Raw genomic sequence first — 22,298 nt, forward strand, 5'->3', positions numbered from 1 at the left:
TAGCTTCAATAATGTAATCTATTTTAATCTATGTGATTATCCACCAAAACGTTTTATTCATAGGATTCACTGTTTTCATCACACTTTCATATTAGCAAGTCCATGTCAAAGCTGTCTGTTGGTAAGAACCTGGGGATTTTCTCCTTGTGGCCATTTTCTGTGTCCATTTTGATTCCCAATTAGCTACATTATAAGGATGGTGAAAGCATGGGTGAATAATTTTATACTCCCAGAAACTTCTATACTTTTACTTTTATACTGCCATCCCAGTACAGCCTGCTGTACATCCCATTTTCCAGCATCTTAGAAGGTAGTATGATCTTCTGAGGGGCCAGAAACTTACCAACCATTCCTGGAAGCTCCTACTGAATAGTAGAACCTAAATCATAATGTTCTACTAATGATCCTTGAATTTTGGTTTGCCTAAGAATCACCTAAGGTGCTTGTTGAAAATGTAGATTCTCCTACACCTGTCTCTCACAGTGAGTCTGATGATATGATATGGATTCAGGTATGGGCTGAGGCCAGGTAATATGGACTGAGGCCTAGAAATAATAAGGAATAAGAAAATGGGGGTAAGGGGAACTTAGGTGAGTCCTTGGGAGATCTTAATTTTAAACAAGTACCACACATGATTCTGATGAAGGGAGTCCACAACCCAGTCATCCAGTCTTATGCGTTGATATAGGGTTTTATCTATTAAACACTGGTTGAGAAATGAGAGTCCTCATACAACAATGATTTTGATTAATAACATGAGTAGAAGTTTCCACTCCTCATTTTGGCAACAGTTAGGCTTTTTGGTTTCCATACTAGTTCATCTTACATCTTATTCTAAGCTAATACTTAAATTAACGTGATTAAATAATTGTGGCATTTGTGTAACTTTTTGTGTGTGTGTAACATTTTATATGTGGTCATTTTTACTCATAGCACATATTACGTTACATACTTTTTAACAGAATTGCTAGAATGATAAGTTGAGAAAAATGAAACAATCAAAATATTTTCCAACGGGTTTCAGGTCTCGAGGGTGATAAGCCATGAAGAAGCCTTCAGACAATTGAGCCTAGCAAAGTTCTTTTAGTTTCTTTTTAAGTAAACAACATGAGATAAAACACACAATTCTTTTGAATCTTTAAATGTCTTCCTTTTTTCATCAATAAAAGAAGCAGTAGACAAATGTTCAGAATAACATGTCACTGACTGCAAATGAATATGCATTCATACTTAAAGTAAAATATTAAGATATAAAATATTTTAATAAAGTACTCTAGAACAATGTAAATTTGTTCTTTTTCCAAAATTAGGAGTAATTTAACGTTAGTAATTTTATAAATGGACACAGCACACAATGGACACCCAGGTTGTTGTCTAAAGAAGGCAACAGTATGGTGACAATACTCGGCAAGGACCCAGTACATGCCAATCATTCATTTTCTCTCTGTTAAACCAACATTACCACAGGAAGGAAAGTGGTTTCAGACACTTACTAAAAATGAATTGTGGGTGAATTCATATTTCAACCTTCAAAAGTCTTGATTAGGCTACTATGTTACTCTATTTCTTAGTCTTAAGAAGAACAACTTTGAATTTTAAGTTAATGTTAAATACTGAAAGGTAGAGAAAACATTAACATTTACTGTGTCCAAGACACCTACTTAACCATTCTAACTACAATCATCCCTTGAGGCAGGAATGTCATTCCTCATTCTTCAGATGAGGAAACTGAAGCTTAGAAAGATGAAGTAATTTGTCCAAAGTCACACAGCTTGGAAGTGGTTGAGCTGGGAATCAAACCTAGCTGCTGGGACCCCAGCATCTCACTCTTAATGTTAGCCTGCCTCTGTGCTGATATATCATTTTCATTACATTGGACAAACTTTAAAATCTTGCTAAATACTCATGTTGACAAGGAGAGACAGGTGTTCTCGTAGACAGATTGTGGGAATGGAAACTGGTATGAACGTTTTGGAAGGCAATTTGGAAAGATCTACAAGAATTTTAAATGCATATTCCCCTTGACCCAACTGTTCTACTTTTAGGAATTTGTGCTATAGATTTCACCGCAGAAGCATGAAAAGATATGGACAAGCATATTCACTATAGCATTATTTTGTAGTAGACAATCTGGAAATCCCTGAAATGACCATTATGGAACTGGATATACAAATAATGTACACCCATGCAGTGGGAGATTATGCACACACAAAGAGAATGAATTAGTATGGTCCAAGGTATGTAAGTGAATAAAACTGGTTGAAAACTAGTTTCACATTAGTATCTAGAGTATGATCATTTTGTGTGTTTTATATTATATATTATAATTTGTAATATATAAAAATTGTATCAATAAAAATGACAATGGGTACATTTGTATAAGTATTTATTCACAAATAATTTTAATGGTCTTGATTTGGGGAAGTGGAAATGGGATTGGGGGGGTGGGACTTTTCATTTTACACCCTTCTGAACAGTTTGAATTGTTACTATGAGCATATCTTATTAAGAATGAAATTAAGATAAAAAACAAAAGCAAAAACTCAAGAAGCATCATTTAATTCAGTACCATTAGAACTTCTTAGACCATGAACATAGTAAGAAATACAGTACATCATAGACCAGAACATACATATAAATAACTAAAAAGTTTCACAAAATACTGCATACACTGTGCTCTACTATTTTCTATTCTACTCTATTTCATTTTTTAAAAAATCTTTCATCACTACCCACTAAAATGATTTCATATCCCAAAGTAAACCTCGACTTGTCCTGCAGACATGGGCACAGACCCCATTAAGCACCATAATCCAGATGGGGGCCTACTTATACAAACAGACCATCTCCAGCCAGCCCAGTATTTACCTAACCCACAAACTCAGATACTCCCAGCCAATCAACACCACTCAGAGATTTTGCTTTCCTAAAATAGGACAGATACAACCTATGATTTTTTGACTTTAAAAGATTTATACCGTTCTTCCTATTCCCAGCCTCATATCCCAGAACCTACCTAGACTACACTGAATTGGGTTCCCTGCTTGGCAGTAAAACTTTTTCACTCAATTTTTGCTCTTTATTTTTTAATTTAACAAACCAGTAATTATTTACGACCTGTAGTTTGACAAAAACTAATCTAATTCACTAGGGAACTAAAAAAATAAAAAAGTTGGGTCTCTTGCTCATTCGTTTTAATACAATTTTTCTGTTTTATTCCCAGTGAACTACCTTATTTGCCCTACTCAAACAATAATTTTCATATTCCTGATTTATTTATTTTGATTGTGCAAAGCAAAACCAAGCTTTCCTGTAGCCTGCAACAACATTAAAAATAAACTCACTGAACCCAAAGATGTGGGGAGAGTTTGGCTGATCAGGAAATTTAGGAAGAGGCATTAGACTATTTAAGTGGAACCAAATATAAAATTTTACACCATGTGTTTAAGAAAATTCTTACTACATTTTGTCGTTGATGTGAGCTTATGTAAAACTGCCTTGTTAAACTATATTAGTAAAACAAAAATAAATCAATAAAACGTTAAGAAAAATATAAAACATTGACATTTAATGTTTTTAATCCTACTTTTATCAATAAGCAGTAAATTGGAACAATTTAACTTTAAACAAATATGAAACAGTGCATTCTTCGGATCTTTAAATAACCATTTTGAGATAACTGAAAACTTCTGTCATTCTCATGTCTAACCAATACTTTGCTGCAACAACCCTAGGCTTTTTTTTATGTAACAACTTTATTGATGTATAGCTCACATACCATACATTTACAATGTACAATTCAATGTTTTTTAGTATATTCACATAATTGAGCAACTATCACCACAATAATTTTTAGAATATTTTCATCACCTCAAAAAAATTACCCTGTACTCATTAGCAGTCATTCTCCATTTTCCTCTAAACCTACCACCTCCCAGCTTCTGTCAACCATAAATCTACTGTGCCTCTATAGATTTGCCTATACTGGACATTGCCTATAAGTAAAATCATATAATATGTGACCTTTTCTCTCTGGCCTCTTTCACATAGCATGATGTTTTCAAGGTTCATCTATTTTATAGTATGAATCAGTACTTCATTCCTTTTTACTGCCAAATAAAATCCATTGTATAGACATATCATATTTTGTTTATCCATTCATCAGTTAATGGTCATTTGGATTGTTTCCTCTTTGGGGTTATTATGAGTAATGCTGCTATGAAAATTCATGCACTAAAATTAGAAATTAATTTTTAAAGATAGCAAATAGCTTCATATATATTTGGGAATAAAATTACATATTAATAAAAAAACCCCTTTGTTTAAAAAGGAAACAAATAAAATTAAGAAATGCTAGAATAGAATGATAATAAAACTGTACATGCCAAAATTTGGGGGCCACACCTGAAAATGTTATATAGGTATATAGGTCAAAATTTATGGTATTAAATTATTTGATCAGGAAACAAGAAATGTTAAAAACAAAAAAAGTTGAACATTCAACTCACAAACTGGAAAAAAGTGCAGAAAGAAAATATAAAGAAAGAATAATAAGAATAAAAATAATGAAATAGAGAAAAAAACAACATATAAGATTTACAAAATGAAAATTGGTTCTTAAAAAAGAAGATAGAAATTGGCAAAACTAATTTTTTAAAGAATTAGGCTCAAGTAAATAAAATGAAGATTAAATAAGATACAACAGAGAGTAAAAACAATAAAAATGTACTGTGAACAATTACATGCTAATAGATTTGAAAACACAAATGAAATAGATAAGTGCATAGAAATCTATAAAATGCCAAAATAGGCACAAAAAGAAAGATAACTAACACATACAAAACTGAAGTGGTAGTAAAAATTTTCCCTCTCATAAATCTCCAGGTCCATATTGTTTTACAAGCAAGTTCCACCAAGCTTTGTAGATCTCTAAATTCCTATTATATACAAGTTGTTCCACTAAAAAGGAGCAAAATCTGCCCAGTTCATTTTATAAGGCACTAATATTATAGATTCCAAAACTATAGCCAAAGTAAGAAAAAGTGTTAGACCAATTCACTGAGTATAGATGCAAAATTTTTAAATAAATTATTAATTAACCAACCAGAGTATATATTTTAAAAATCATTCACTATGATCAACTATGAGTTTTCCCAGGAATAGAAGGATGATTCAATATCATGAAATCTGTCTATATAATTTAACATATTAATAGTCTAAATGAGTTAACTCATATGACTCTAATAATACATTTAATAAAGTTTTAGACTAATTTATGTTTTAAATAACTACCAGCAAACAAGTAATAAAAGAGAAAAACACAAATCCAAATTTTGTTTTTTAAACAAACTAACCAAGAATATAAACTTTTTGAAAAAATAAAGATTAAAAAGGAGACATGAAGAAATACTAACATGAATGAGAAAGGGGATTAGCTACAGATAAATTTGAAAACTCACATGAAATGGAACACTTTTTAGAAATTAATGGAACTCACTCTAGAAAAAAACAGAAATTCCAACTAGATCTATAAAGCTATTTAAAATTTGAAGCAGGAATTTAAAATCGTCCCACAAAGAAAACACAAAACCAGGTAGTTTTATAGGACAGTTCTTCCTAACATTTAAGGAAAATATCATTCCAATTTTATGCAAAATCTTCCAGTTTCTCATTTTATGAGACTAGAATAGTTTTGATATCACAACCACAATGGAACAGTACAAGAAAGGAAAAGCAAAAGCCTATTTAACTTATTAATATAGATACATCAAGTCTAAACGAAATTTTAGAAAACTAAATCTTACAGTGTCTAAAAGTACAATATGCCATTGGCAAGCAGGGCTTATTCCAGCAATGCAAAGATAAACTCATAATAAGAAATCTCTCAATGGCATTTACTACATGTTAGAATAAATGAGAAAAGTCATAAGATTATAAATACAAGAGTATTTGATAAAAATTCAGCACATTATTTTTACTTGAAAACTTCTAGCAAACCAGGAATAGAAGGGAACTTTCCTAATTTGAAAAAAGGGAATCAACAAAAATCATGCAACAAACAGTGTCTTAAAAGGAGAAATGTTGGGAGTATTGCCTCTAAAATTAGAAAAATGCCAGTGAGGCCCACAATCACCACTTCCTATTTGTAGTTCGAACCAGCAAAAGAAGACAAGAAAAATCAATGAATTGCTAAGGATTACAAAAGAATACATAAAACTGTTATTATTTGCAGATGATTTGTCTCTATAAAAAAACTTAGAAGTATCTACTGACCAGTTATTAGAAATACAGGAGAGTTTTGTAAGGTATCTTTTTTTAAAATTATAGTTAATTTACAATGTTGTCTTACTTTCAAGTGTACAACAGAGATTCAGTTATACATATATATATACATATATATATAAATTATTTTTCAGATTCTTTTCCATTATAGGCTGTTACAAGATATTGAGCATAGCTCCCTGTGCTATACAGTGGGTCCTTACTGTTTACCTATTTTATATATAGTAGTGTGTATATGCTAATCCCAAACTCCTAATTTATCTCTCCCCCGTTTCTGCTATCCCCTTTGGTAACCATAAATTTGTTTTCTATACCTGGGAGTCTATTTCTGTTTTGTAAATAAGTTCATTTGTATCATTTTTTAGATTCCACATATAAGTGATATCATATGATAGTTGCCTTTGTCTGGCTTACTTCACTTAGTATGATAATCTCTAGGTCCATCCATATTGCTGCAAATGGCATTATTTCATTCTTTTTTATGGCTGAGTAGTATTACACCGTGTATATATACCACATCTTCTTTATCCATTCATCTGTCAATGGACATTTAAGTGGCTTCCATGTCTTGGCTACTGTAAATAGTGCTGCTCTAAACATTGGGATGCATGAATCTTTTTGAATTAGATTTTTCATCTTTTCTGGATATATGCCCAGGAATGGGATTGTTGGATCATATGGTAACTCTATTTTCAGTTTTTTAATCATTAGTAGTGTAACAAATCAAAATCAAGTGACCCCTGATAGGACTGAATAAGAATATAACATTATCTCTGTGATATTACTGCCAAAGATGCATAATAAACATCTAATCATGAAAAAATAGAAAACCCCAAATCAGGGAACATTCTATACCATAACCATTCATTAATCTTCAAACTTATCAAGCTTATGAAAGTCAAGGAGAGACTGGGAAACTGTTCCAGACTGAAAAAAAAGAGAAACAAATAGTGCAGCACATGATTCTGCACTGACTCATTTAGCCCTAAGGAAAAATATTAGGAAACTGGAGAAACTTGAAATGGGTCTGGGGATTAGATGGTAGTAATGTATCAATGATGATTTCTGCATTTTAATAGTTATACTACGGTTGTGTAAGAGAATGTCCTTGTTTTTATGAAAACACACTAAAACACTGAGAGCTGGATGAGCATCTTATTGGCAACTTAACCTCAAATAGGTCAGAAAAAACAGCTTTGTACGGTAATTTCAACTTTTATATAAGATTGAGATTGTTACAAAATAAAAGGGAAAGGGAAAACTAACTCAGTGAACAGGTTTAATAACGGATTAAGGAGTTAAGAAAAAAAATCAGTAATCTGGAAGCAAATTAGAAGAAACTATACAGAAAGTGGCACATAGGGCTTCCCTGGTGGCACAGTCATTGAGAATCTGCCTGCCATTGCAGGGGACAGAGGTTTGATCCCTGGTCCGGGAAGATCCCATATGCCGTGGACCAACTAAGCCCATGCACCGCAACTACTAAGCCTGTGCTCTAGAGCCCGTGAACCACAACTACTGAGCCCGTGTGCTGCAACTACTGAAGCCCGCGGACCTAGAGCCCGTGCTTCACCATGACAGAAGCCACCACAATGAGAAGCCTGCACACTGCAATGAAGAGTAGCCCCCGCTTGCGGCAACTAGAGAAAGCCTATGCACAGCAATGAAGACCCAACACAGCCAAAAATAAATTAAATAATTAAATAAATAAAAATAAAAGAAAGTGGTACATAAAGATCAGGCAGAAGGGAAAGTAAGAGACATGGAGAACTCAATGTTGTCAAATTAGCTTATGCTTAATTTGACGACAAATGGGGATGACACAGAGAGACTGGGACTATAAAGACATAATAGTTGAGATCTTCCAGAATTGATGAGTATGTCAATGAACAGATTCAAGAGACCTCACAAACGCCAAATAGGGAAAGTAAATTATTACCTAACAAGAGCCATCATAGTGAGAATACAGAAGTGTCATCAAAATATATTAGAAAATTAAAAAACAAGCTACAGACTGGGAAAAAATATATACAAAACCTATATCTTCCAAAGTAATGATGCCTGGAATATATGAGGAGTAATAACCTCAATAATAAAGGAAAAACTTAACTTAAAATGTACAAAATATTTTAACAGATAACTTATAAATGCAGATATAGAAATGCGAGATAAGCACATCAAAAAGCACACAGTGGTGGGGGGGACTGGAAGATGGTGGAAGAGTAAGACGCGGAGATCACCTTCCTCCCCACAGATACACGAGAAATTCATCTACATGTGGAACAACTCCCACAGAACACCTACTGAACGCTGGCAGAAGACCTCAGACCCCCCAAAAGGCAAGAAATCCCCACATACCTGGGTAGGGCAAAAGAAAAAAGAATAAACAGAGACAAAAGGATAGGGATGGGACCTGCACCAGTGGAAGGGAGCCGTGAAGGAGGAAAGGTTTCCACACACTAGGAAGCCCCTTGGCAGTCGGAGACTGCGGGTGGCGGAGGGGAAAAGCTTCGGAGTAGCGGAGGAGAGCACAGGAACAGGGGTGCGGGGGGCAAAGCGGAGAGATTCCCAAACAGAGAGGATTGGCGCCGACCAGCACTCACCAGCCCGAGAGGCTTGTCTGCTCACCCGCGGGGGTGGGCGGGGCTGGGAGCTGAGGGTATGGCTTCAGTCTGATCACAGGGAGAGGACTGGGGTTGGCGGCGTGAACACAGCCTGAAGGGGGCTGGTGCACCACGGCTGGCCGGGCGAGAGTCCCGTAAAAACTCTAGACCTGCCAAAGAGGCAAGAGACTTTTTCTTCCCTCTTTGTTTCCTGGTGCACAAGGAGAATGATTAAGAGCACTGCTTAAAGGAGCTCCAGAGACGGGCGTGAGCCGCGGCTTAAAGCGCGGACCCCAGAGACAGACGTGGGACGCTGGGGCTGCTGCTGCCATTGCCAAGAAGACTGTGTGCGAGCGCAGGTCACTGTCCACGCCCCCTTTCCGGGGAGCCTGTGCAGCCTGCCACTGCCGGGGTCCCGGGATCCAGGGACAGCTTCCCCAGGAGAGCACACAGCGCGCCTCGGGCTGGGGCAACATCATGCCGGCCTCTGCTGCTGCAGGCTCGCCCCTCACTCCGTACCCCTCTCTCCCCCTGGCCTGAGTGAGCCAGATTCCCCGAAGCAGCTGCTCCTTTAACCCCATCCTGTCTGAGCGAAAACAGACGCCCTCTGGCGACCTACATGCAGAGGCAGGGCCAAATCCAAAGCTGAGACCCGGGAGCTGTGAGAATAAAGAAGAGAAAGGGATCTCTCCCAGCAGTCTCAGAAGCAGCGGTTTAAAGCTCCAAAATCAACTTGATGTATGCTGCATCTGTGGAATACATGAATAGACAACGAAACATCCCAAATTGAGGAAGTGGACTTTGAGAGCAAGATTTATGATTTTTTCCCCTTTTCCTCTTTTTGTGAATGTGTATGTGTATGCTTCTGTGTGAGATTTTGTCTGTATACCTTTGCTTCCACCATTTGTCCCAGGGTTCTATCCGTCTGCTTTTTTTTAATAATTATATTTTATTTTAATAACTTTATTATATTTTATCATACTTTACTCTATTTTACTTTATCTTCTCTCTTTCTTTTTTTCCTACCTTCCATCCTTCCTCCCTCCATCCATCCATCCTTTCTTTCTTTCTTTCCTTCTTTCTTGCTTTCTTTCTTTCTACTTCTACTAATTATTGCATTCTATTTTTTCTCCCTTTTATTCAGAGCCATGTGGATGAAAGGCTTTTGGTGCTGCAGCCAGGAGTCAGTGCTGTGCCTCTGAGGTGGGAGAGCCAACTTCAGGACACTGGTCCACAAGAGACCTCCCACCTCCCCATAATACCAAACGGCGAAAAGTTCCCAGAGATCTCCATCTCAACACCAGCACCCAGCTACAATCAACGACCAGCAAGCTACACTGCTGGACACCCTATGCCAAACAACTAGCAAGACAGGAAAACAAACCCACCCATTAGCAGAGAGGCTGCCTAAAATCATAATAAGGCCAAAGACACCCCAAAACTCACCACCAGACGTGGACCTGTCCACCAGAAAGAAAAGATCAAGTCTCATCCACCAGAACACAGGCAAGGGTCCTCTCCACCAGGAAGCCTACACAACCCACTGAACCAACCTTAGCCATTGGGGACAGACACAAAAAACAACGGGAACTATGAACCTGCAGCCTGCAAAAAGAAGACCCCAAACACAGTAAGATAAGCAAAATGAGAAGACAGAAGAACACACAACAGTTGAAGGAGCAAGATAAAAACCTACCAGACCTAACAAATGAAGAGGTAATAGGCAGTCTACCTGAAAAAGAATTCAGAAACATGATAGTAAATATGATCCAAAATCTTGGAAATAGAATAGACAAAATGCAAGAAACAGTTAACAAGGACATAGAAGAACAAAAGATGAATTAAGCAAAGATGAACAACAGAATAAATGAAATTAAAAATACTCCAGATGGGATCAATAGCAGAATAACTGAGGCAGAAGAATGGATAAGTGACATGGAAGATAAAATAGTGGAAATAACTGCTGCAGAGCAGAGTAAAGAAAAAGAATGAAAAGAACTGAGGACATTCTCAGAGACCTCTGGGGCAACATTAAATGCACCAACATTTGAATTATAGGGGTTCCAGAAGAAGAAGAGAAAAAGAAAGGGACTGAGAAAATATTTGAAGAGATTATAGTTGAAAACTCCCCTAATATGGGAAAGGAAATAGTTAATCAAGTCCAGGAGGCACAGAGAGTCCTATACAGAATAAATCCAAGGAGAAATACGCAAAGACACATATTACTCAAACTGTCAAAAATTAAACGTAAACCAAACATATTAAAAGCAGCAAGGGAAACACAACAAATAACACAAAATGGAATCTCCATAAGGTTAACAGCTGATCTTTCAGCAGAAACTCTGTAAGCCAGAAGGGAGTGGCAGGACATATTTCAAGTCATGAAGGAGAAAAACCTGCAACCAAGATTACTCTACCCAGCAAGGATATCATTCAGATTTGATGGAGAAATGAAAATCTTTACTGAGAAGCAAAAGCTGAGAGAGTTCTGCACCACCAAACCAGCTTTACAACAAATGCTAAAGAAACTTCTCTAGGCAAGAAACACAACAGAAGGAAAATACCTACAATAACGAACCCAAAGCAATTAAGAAAATGGGAAGAGGAAGATACATACTGATAATTACCTTAAATGTAAATGGATTAATGCTCCCACCAAAAGACACAGATTGGCTGAATGGATACAAAAACAAGACCCATATATATGCTGTCTACAAGAGACCCACTTCAGACCTAGAGACACATACAGACTGAAAGTTAAAGGGATGGAAAAAGATACTCCATGCAAATGAAAATCAAAAGAAATTTGGAATAGCAATTCTCATATCAGACAAAATGACTTTAAAATAAAGACTATTAGAAGTGACAAAGGGCACTACATAATGATCAAGGGATCTATCCAAGGAGAAAATATAACAATTTTAAATATTTATGAACCCAACATAGGAGCACCTCAATACATAAGGCAAATGCTAACAGCCATAAAAGGGGAAATTGACAGTAACACACTCATAGTAGGGGACTTCAACACCCCACATTTACCAATGGACAGATCATCCAAAATGAAAATAAAGAAGGAAACACAGCTTTACATGATACATTAAACAGGATGGACTTAATTGATATTTATAGGACATTCCATCCAAAAACAACAGAATACACATTTTTCTCAAGTGCTCATGGAACATTCTCCAGGATAGATCATATCTTGGGTCAGAAATCAAGCCTTGGTAAATTTAAGAAAATTGAAATTGTATCAAGTATCTTTTGTGACAAAAATGCTATTACACTAGAAATCAATTATGTGAAAAGATCTGTAAAAAATACAAACACATGAAGGCTAAACAATACACTACTTAATAACGAAGTGATCACTGAAGAAATCAAAGAGGAAATCAAAAAAATACCTAGAAACACATGACAATGGAGACACGACAATCCAAAACTTATGGGATGCAGCACAAGCAATTCTAAGAGGGAAGTTTATAACAATACAATCCCACCTTAAGGAACAGGAAACATCTTGAGTAAACAACGTGACCTTGCACCTACAGCAATTAGAGAAAGAAGAACAAAAAAAACCCCAAAGTAGGCAGGAGGAAAGAAATCATAAAACTCAGATGAGAAATAAATGAAAAAGAAATGAAGGAAACAATAACAAAAATCAATAAAACTAAAAGCTGCTTTTTGAGAAGATAAACAAAATTAATAAACCATTAGCCACACTTATCAAGAAAAAAAGGGAGAAGACTTAAATCGATAGAATTAGAAATGAAAAAGTAGAAGTAACAAATGACACTGCAGAAATACAAAAGATCATGAGAGGTTACTACAGCAACTCTATGCCAATAAAATGGACAACGTGGAAGAAATGGACAAATTCTTAGAAATGCACAACCTGCCAAGACTGAATCAGGAAGAAATAGAAAATATGAACAGACCAATCACAAGCACTGAAATTGAAACTGTGATTAAAAATCTTCCATCAAACAAAAGCCCAGGACCAGATGACTTCACAGGCAAATTCTATCAAACATTTAGAGAAGAGCTAACACCTATCCTTCTTAAAATCTTCCAAAATATAGCAGAGGGAGGAACACTCCCAAACTCATTCTACAAGTCCACAATCACCTTGATACCAAAACCAGACAAGGATGTCACAGAGAAAGGAAACTACAGGCCAATATCACTGATGAACATAGATGCAAAAATCCTCAACAAAATACTAGCAAGCAGAATCCAACAGCACATTAAAAGGATCATACACCATGACCAAGTGGGGTTATTTCCAGATATGCAAGGATTCTTCAATATACACAAATCAATCAACGTGATACACGGTATTCAGAAATTGAAAGAGAAAAACCATATGATTATCTCAATAGATGCAGAGAAAGCTTTTGACAAAACTCAACACCATTTATGATAAAAACCCTGCAGAAAGTAGGCATAGAGGGAACTTTCCTCAACATAATAAAGGCCATATATGACAAACCACAGCCAACATCGTCCTCAAGCGTGAAAAATTGAAACCATTTCCACTAATATCAGGAAGAAAACAAAGCTGCCCACTCTCACCACTCTTATTCAACATAGTTTTGGAAGTTTTAGCCACAGCAATCAGAGAAGAAAAGGAAATAAAAGGAATCCAAATCGGAAAAGAAGAAGTAAAGCTGTCACTGTTTGCAGATGATATGATACTATACGTTGAGAATCCTAAAGATGCTACCCGAAAACTACTAGAGCTAATCAATGAATTTGGTAAAGTAGCAGGATACAAAATTAATGCACAGGAATCTCTGGCATGCCTGTACACTAATGATGAAAAATCTGAAAGTGAAATCAAGAAAACACTGCCATTTACCATTGCAACAAAAAGAATAAAAGATTTAGGAATACACCTACCTAAGGAGACAAAAGACCTGTATGCAGAAAATTATAAGACACTGATGAAAGAAATTAAAGATGATACAAATAGATGGAGAGATATACCATGCTCCTGGATTGGAAGAATCAATATTGTGAAAATGACTGTACTACCCAAAGCAATCTACAGATTCAATGCAATCCCTATCAAACTACCACTGGCATTTTTCACAGAACTAGAACAAAAAAGTTCAAAATTTCTATGGAAACACAAAAGACCCCGAATAGCCAAAGCAAACTTGAGAACGAAAAACGGATCAGGATGAATCAGGCTCCCTGACTTCAGACTATACTACAAAGCTACAGTAATCAAGACAGTATGGTACTGGCACAAAAAGAGAAAGATAGATCAATGGAACAGGATAGAAAGCCCAGAGATAAACCCACGCACTTATGCTCACCTTATCTTTGATGAAGGAGGCAGGAATGTACAGTGAAGAAAGGACAGCCTCTTCAGTAAGTGGTGCTGGGAAAACTGGACAGGTACATGTAAATGTATGATATTAGATCACTGCCTAACACCATACACAAAAACAAGCTCAAAATGGATTAAAGACCTCAATGTAAGGCCAGAAACTATCAAACTCTTAGAGGAAAACATAGGCAGAACACTCTATGACATAAATCACAGCAAGATCCTTTTGGACCCACCTCCTAGAGAAATGGAAATAAAAACAAAAATAAACAAATGGGACCTGATGAAACTTCAAAGCTTTTGCACAGCAAAGGAAACCATAAACAAGACCAAAAGACAACCCTCAGAATGGGAGAAAATATTCACAAATAAAGCAACTGACAAAGGATTAATCTCCAAAATTTATAAGCAGCTCATGCAGCTCTATAATAAAAAAACAGACATCCCAATCCAAAAATTAGCAGAAGACCTAAATAGACATTTCTCCAAAGAAGATATACAGACTGCCAACAAACACATGAAAGAATGCTCAACATCATTAATCATTAGAGAAATGCAAATCAAAACTACAATGAGATATCATCTCACACCAGTCAGTATGGCCATCTTCAAAAAATCTAGAAACAATAAATGCTGGAGAGGGTGTGGAGGAAATGGAAAACTCTTGCACTGCTGTTGGCAATGTGAATTGGTACAGCCACTATGGAGAACAGTATGGTGGTTCCTTAAAAAAAACTACAAATAGAACTACCATATGACCCAGCAATCCCACTACTGGGCATATACCCTGAGAAAACCATAATTCAAAAAGAGTCATGTATGAAAATGTTCACTGCAGGTCTATTTACAATAGCTAGGAGATGGAAACAACCTAAGTGTCCATCATCCGATGAATGGATAAAGAAGATGTGGCACATATATACAATGGAATATTACTCAGCCATAAAAAGAAACGAAAGTGAGATGTTTGTAATGAGGTGGATAGACCTAGATTCTGTCATACAGATTGAAGTAAGTCAGAAACAGAAAGACCAATACTGTATGCTAACACATATATATGGAATTTAAGAAAAAAAATTCATGAAGATCCTAGGGGTAAAACAGGAATAAAGACACAGACCTACTAGAGCATGGACTTGAGGATATGGGGAGGGGGAAGGGTAAGCTCTGACAAAGTGAGAAAGTGGTATGGACATATATACACTACCAAACGTAAAATAGATTGCTAGTGGGAAGCAGCTGCATAGCCCAGGGAGATCAGATCAGCTCGGTGTTTTGTGACCACGTAGAATGGTGGGATAGGGAGAGTGGGAGGGAGGGAGAGGCCAGAGGGCAGAGATATGGGAACATATGTATATGTATAACTGATTCAGTTAGTTACAAAGCAGAAACTAACACACCATTGTAAAGCAATTATACTGCCATAAAGATGTAAAAAAAATCAGAGAGGAAATAAATAGAGACCAAAAAATTAACCCCAATACAAAAATTAATGAAACCAAGAGCAGCTTTTTGAAACAATAAACAAAGTTGATAAAATTTTATCCAGGCTTATCAAGAAGACGTGAAATGGGACCCAAATAAACAAAATAAGAAATGAAAGAAGAGATAAATAACAACTGATACCACAGATAAAAAAGTCATAACAGAATACTATGAACAGTTATATGCCAACAAATTGGACAACTTATATGAAATAGACAAATTTCTAGAAGCATACAACCTGCCAAGGCAGAATTATGAAAAAACAGACAATCTGAACAGACTGATCACCAGTAGTGAAATTTAATTTTAATTTAAAAAAACTCTAAGTAAACAAAAGTCCAGGACCAGAAGTCCTCACAGGTAAATTCTACCATACATATAAAGAAAATACCCAGCAATCTCAAACTATTCCAAAAAACTGAAAATGGGACACTCTCCAATTCATTCTATGAGTCTGTAATTACCCTGATATTAAAGCTAGAATAAGATACTACAAAAATAAAAAATACAGACTGGTATCTTTGATAATATGGATGCAAATATCTTCAACAAAATATTAGCAAACAAAATCCAGCCATATGTAAAAGGAATCATACATCATCATCAAATGGGATTTATTCCAGGGACTTTAGGATCACTCAGTATTTGCAAATCAATCAATGTTATACAGCACACTAAAAATAAGAAGGATAAAAATCACATGATCATCTCAACAGATGCAGAAAAAGCATCTGAGAAATTCCACATCCATTCATGAAAAACTCTCAACAAAGATGGTATAGGGGGAACATATCTCAACCTAAATAAAGGTAATTTATGACACACCCACAGCTTACATCATACTTAATGGTGAAAATCTGAAAACTTTCCCTTTAGAATCAGAAACAAGACACAGATGCCCACTCTCACCCCTTCTATCTAACATAGTATTGGAAGTACTAGCCACAGGTGTCAGAGAAGAAAAAGAAACAAAAAGCTTCCAAATTGAAAGGGAATTAGTAAAACTAACACTATTCACAGATGGCATGATACCATATATAGAAAACCCTAAAGTCTCCACCAAAAACTGTTAGAACTAATAAATGAATTCAGTAAAGTTTCCGGATACAAGATTTGTATACAGAAATCTGTTGCTTTATTATACATTAGCAATGAGATATCAGAAAGAAAAAGCAAGAAAACACATCATAAAGAATTAAATACCTAAGAATAAACTTAACCAAGGAGGTGAAAGATCTATACTCCGAAAACTATAAAACATTGATGAAATGGAAAGATATCCCATGTTCTTGGAGTGGAAGAACTAATATTTTTTAAATGTCTATACTACCCAAAACAATCTACAGATTTAATGCACTCCATATCAAAATACCTATGAAATTCCTCACAGAACAAAAACAAATAATTCTAAACTTTTTATGAAATCTCAAAAGGCTCCAAATAGCCAAAGCAATCTTGAGCAAAAAGAGCAAAGCTGAAATTATCACCCTCCCTGACTTCAGACTGTAACATAAAGCTACAGTAATCAAAACAGCATGGTACTGGCACAAAAACAGACAAATAAATCAGGGGAATAGAATAGAGAGCCCAGAAATAAGCCAACACTTACAAATAGTCTATGACAAAGGAGGCAAGAATATACAATGGGAAAAAGGCTGTCTCTTCTGTAAGTGGTGCTGTGAAAACTGGACAGCTACATGTAAAAGAACGAGATTAGAACATTTCCTCACACCATATAAAAAAACAACCCCAAAACGAATTAAAGACCTAAATGTAAGGCCTGAAATCATAAAACTCCTAGAAGAGAACATAGGCAGAACATTCTTTGACATAAATTGTAGCAATGTATTTTTTGGATCTGCCTCCTAAAGCAAAAGGAATAAAAGCAAAAATAAACAAATGAGATCTAATTAAACTTAGAAGCTTTTGCACAACAAAGGAAACCAATGACAAAATCAGAAGACAACCTGTTGAATAAGAGAAAATATTTGCAAATGATATGACTGATAAGGGATTAATATCAAAAATATATAAAAAGCTCTTATAAATAAATATCAGGGAAAAAAACCCAACCTGATTAAAAAATGAGCAGAATACCTGAATAGACATTTTCCAAAGAAGACAGATGGCTAACAGGCACATGAAAAGATGCTCAACATTGCTAAGTAATACAGAAATGCAAATCAAAACACAATGAGATATTGTAAATAATGCTGCTATATATGTTATTATGTATATATATGTGTATGTATATACATATTTTATATATAAAATGGAATATTATTCAGCCATAAAAAGAATAAAATTCTGCCATTTGCAACAATGTGGATGGAGCTAGAGAGTATTACACTTAATGAAATCAATCAGACAAGAAGACAAATACTGTATTTTATCACTTATATGTGGTATCTAAAAAATAAAACGAACAAGTGCATAATAAAACAGAAACAGACTCGTGGATATAGAAAAACAACTAGTGGATACAAGTGGGGAGAGGGAAGGAGAGAGGGGCAAGATAGGGGTATGGGATTAAGAAGTAGAAACTAGTGTATAAAATAGATAAGCAACAAGGATATATTGTATAATACAGGGAAATATAGCCATTATTTTGTAATAGCTTTAAATGGAGTATAATCTATAAAAATATTTAATCACTATGCAGTACACCTGAAATTAATATATTTAAATCAGTTATACTTTAATACAAAAATAAACAAATGCAAATCAAAACCACAAGGAGGTATCTCCTCAAGCCTGTCAGAATGACTATCGTCAATAAGACAAAAATAGCAAATGTTTGCAAGGTTGTGGGGAAAAAGGAACTCATGTTCACTCTTGGTGGAATGTAAATTGGTGCAGTTACTATGGAAAACGTTATGGAGGTTCCTCAAATGATTAAAAATAGAAATACTGTATGATCCAGCAGTTCCACTTCTTGGTGTTTACCCAATGAAAATGAAAACACTAATTCAAAAAGATATATGTGCCCCTTTGTTCACTGCAGCATTATTTACAATAGTCAAGATATGGAAACAACCAAAGTGTCCATTGATACAAGAATGGATAAAGATATGTATATACATATATTACTCATGGGATATTACTCAGCCATAAAAATGAATGAAATCTTGCCACTTGAAATAACATGGATGGACCCAAGGGTATGTGCTAAGTGAAATAAGTCAGACAGAGAAAGACAAATACCATGTGATTTCACTTATACGTGGAATCTGAGGAGTAAATCAAATGAACAAACAGAAGTAAAAAGAAACAGATTAATAGATACAGGGAACAAACTGGTGGGTGCCAGAGAGGAGGGGAGATGGGGGATTGGAGAAGTAGGTGAAGGGGATTAAAAGGCACAATCTTCCAGTTATAAAATAAATGTCATGGGAATATACTATACAGAATATGGAATATTGCCAACAATATCATAATAACTTTAAATGGTGACAGATGGTAATTAGGCTTATCCTGGTGATCATTTCATAATGCATATAAATGTCCAATCACTATGTCACACAAATGACACTAATATAACATTGTATGTCAATTATACTTCAATTTTTAAAAATCTATGAATGGGATGTAATGTATAAAACCATGATTATATCTAATGCTTTGTATGATATATATGAAAGTTGTTTAAACTGTAAATTTTGAGTTCTCATCACAAGGGAACTTTTTTTCTTTTCCTCTTTTTGGCATCTATATGAGAATATGGATGCTAAATAAACTTATTGAGGTAATTATTTCACTGCATATGTAAGTCAAATTATTATGCTGTACACCTTACACTTATACAGTGATGTATCTCAATTTTATGTCAATAAAACTGGAAAAGAAAACTGAAGAAAAAAGCTTATTATAAATATGAATCATAATATATCCAAATAAAAAGAAAGTAAAATTTAAAAAGTACACAGCATTATTAATTATCAAAAATGCAAATCAAAACTTCAGTGAGATACTGCTACATACCCACAAGAGTGGAAAAAGTCTAATAAAAATTTAAAAGCTATTAGAATAATAATTCACATGAATGAACTTAGTAAGGTCATAGAATACAAGAATAATAGAAAAAATTAATTGTATTCTATATAATAACAAATTGAAAGTGAAAGTTTTTATCAAAATGCAAATATATTAAATATTTAATGGCTAGGAACAAATCTAATAAAAGACTTCTAATATATGTACAGTAGAAACTTTAAAATATTGATAAGATAAGATCTAAATATGATATTCATGGATTAGAAGATTCAATATTGTTAAGATGGTAAGTCTTCCCAAATTAATCTATAAATTTTGTGAGATTCCAATCAAAAATTTCACAGGCTTTTTATTTTTTACAAATTCATACCACAATTCTAAAATTTATATGGAAATGCAAAACACTTAGAATAACCAAACACATTTTTAAAAAGGACAAAGTTGGTGGACTTACCTGTAATGTTTTCAAGATTAAATATAAACATACAGTACTAAAAACAGTTGCTATTGATTAAAAAATAGACACATAAATAGAACAAAATAGAGAGCACAGAAATAGATCTATACATCTTTGGTCAATGGTCTTTTACTAAGGTGCATGGTGATTCAATGGGAAAAGGCAGAACTTAACAAATCGTTTAGATAAATGAGATTTAAATGTGGAAAAATAAATATCTACATCATGCAGAAAATTTAACTTAAAATAGATCATAGTACTAAAAGTAAGAGCTAAAACTATAAAATTGTTAAAGGTAAATATAAAAGCATATCTTCCTGACTTTGGGTTAGCTATGACACAAAATTCACAAACAAAAAAAAAGATAAAATATAAATCAGATGTTATCAAAATATAAACATTTTGTACATCAAATAGTACTATCAAGAAAGTGAAAGGACAACCCACAGAATAGGAGAAAATATTTGCAAATCATACCTTTGATAGGGAACATGTATCAATAATATATGGGGATTTCACTGGTGGTCCAGTGGTTAAGATTCCACACTGCCAATGCAGGGGGCATGGGTTTGATCCCAGGTCAGGGAACTAAGATCCTGCATGCCACACAGTGCAGCCAAAAACAAACAAACAAACAAACAACAACAACAACAACAAATATATATATATAAAAAACACAACTCAACAATAAAAATTACAAATAACTTATTTTTAAATGGGCCAAGGATTTGGTTTTTGGGTTTTTTAAAATTTTTATTGGAGTATAATTGCTTTACAGTGGTGTGTTAGTTTCTGCTTTATAACAAAGTGAATCAGTTATACATATACATATGTCTCCATATCTCTTCCTGCAAACAACTCCCTCCCTCCCACCCTCCCTATCCCACCCACCTAGGTGGTCACAAAGCACCAAGCTGATCTCCCTGTGCTATGCAGCTGCTTCCCATTAGCTAGCTATTTTATGTTTGGTAGTGTATATATGCCCATGCCACACTCTCACGTTGTCCCAGCTTACACTTCCCCCTCCCCGTATCCTCAGGTCCATTCTCTAATGTGTCTGCAACTTTATTTCCGTCTTGCCCCAAGGTTCTCCTGACCACATTTTTATTATTTTTTTAGATTCCATATATATGTGTTAGCATACGGTATTTGTTTTTCTCCTTCTGACTTACTTCACGCAGTATGACAGTCTTTAGGTCCATCCACCTCACTACAAATAACTCAGTTTCATCCCTTTTTATGGCTGAGTAATATTCAATTGTATATATGTGACACATCTTCTTTATCCATTCATCTGTTGATGGACACTTAGGTTGCTTCCATATCCTGGTTATTGTAAATAGAGCTGCAATGAACATTTTGGTACATCAATTTTTTTTTTTCGGTACGCGGGCCTCTCACTGTTGTGGCCTCTCCCGCTGCGGAGCACAGGCTCCGGACACGCATGCTCAGCGGCCATGGCTCATGGGCCCAGCCGCTCCGCGGCATGTGGGATCTTCCCAGACTGGGGCACGAACCTGCGTCCCCTGCATCGGCAGGCAGACTCTCAACCACTGCGCCACCAGGGAAGCCCAGATACATGAATTTTTGAATTATGGTTTTCTCAGGGTATATGCCCACTAGTGGGATTGCTGGGTCAATGGTAGTTCTATTTTTAGTTTTTTAAGGAACCTCCATACTGTTCTCCATAGTGGCTGTATCAAGTTACATTCCCACCAACAGCGCAAGAAGGTTCCCTTTTCTCCACACACTCTCCAGCATTTATTGTTTGTAGATTTTTATTTATTTTTTATTTTTTTTTGCAGTACGCTGGCCTCTCGCTCTTGTGGCCTCTCCCATTGTGGAGCACAGCCTCCGGATGAGCAGGTTCAGCGGCCATGGCTCACAGGACCAGCCGCTCCGCGGCATGTGGGATCTTCCCAGACTGGGGCACGAACCCGTGTTCCCTGCACTAGCAGACAGACTCTCAACCACTGTGCCACCAGGGAAGCCCTGTTTGTAGATTTTTTGATGATGCCCATTCTGACCATTGTCAGAAGATATCTCATTATAGTTTTGATTTGAATTTCTCTAATGATAATTGACGTCAAGCATTCTTTCATGTGTTTCTTGGCAATCTCTATATCTTCTTTGGAGA

The sequence above is a fragment of the Mesoplodon mirus genome (assembly GCF_964341445.2).
Source record: "Mesoplodon mirus genome assembly, chromosome: X".
In the NCBI taxonomy this organism is placed as follows: Eukaryota; Metazoa; Chordata; class Mammalia; order Artiodactyla; family Ziphiidae; genus Mesoplodon; species Mesoplodon mirus.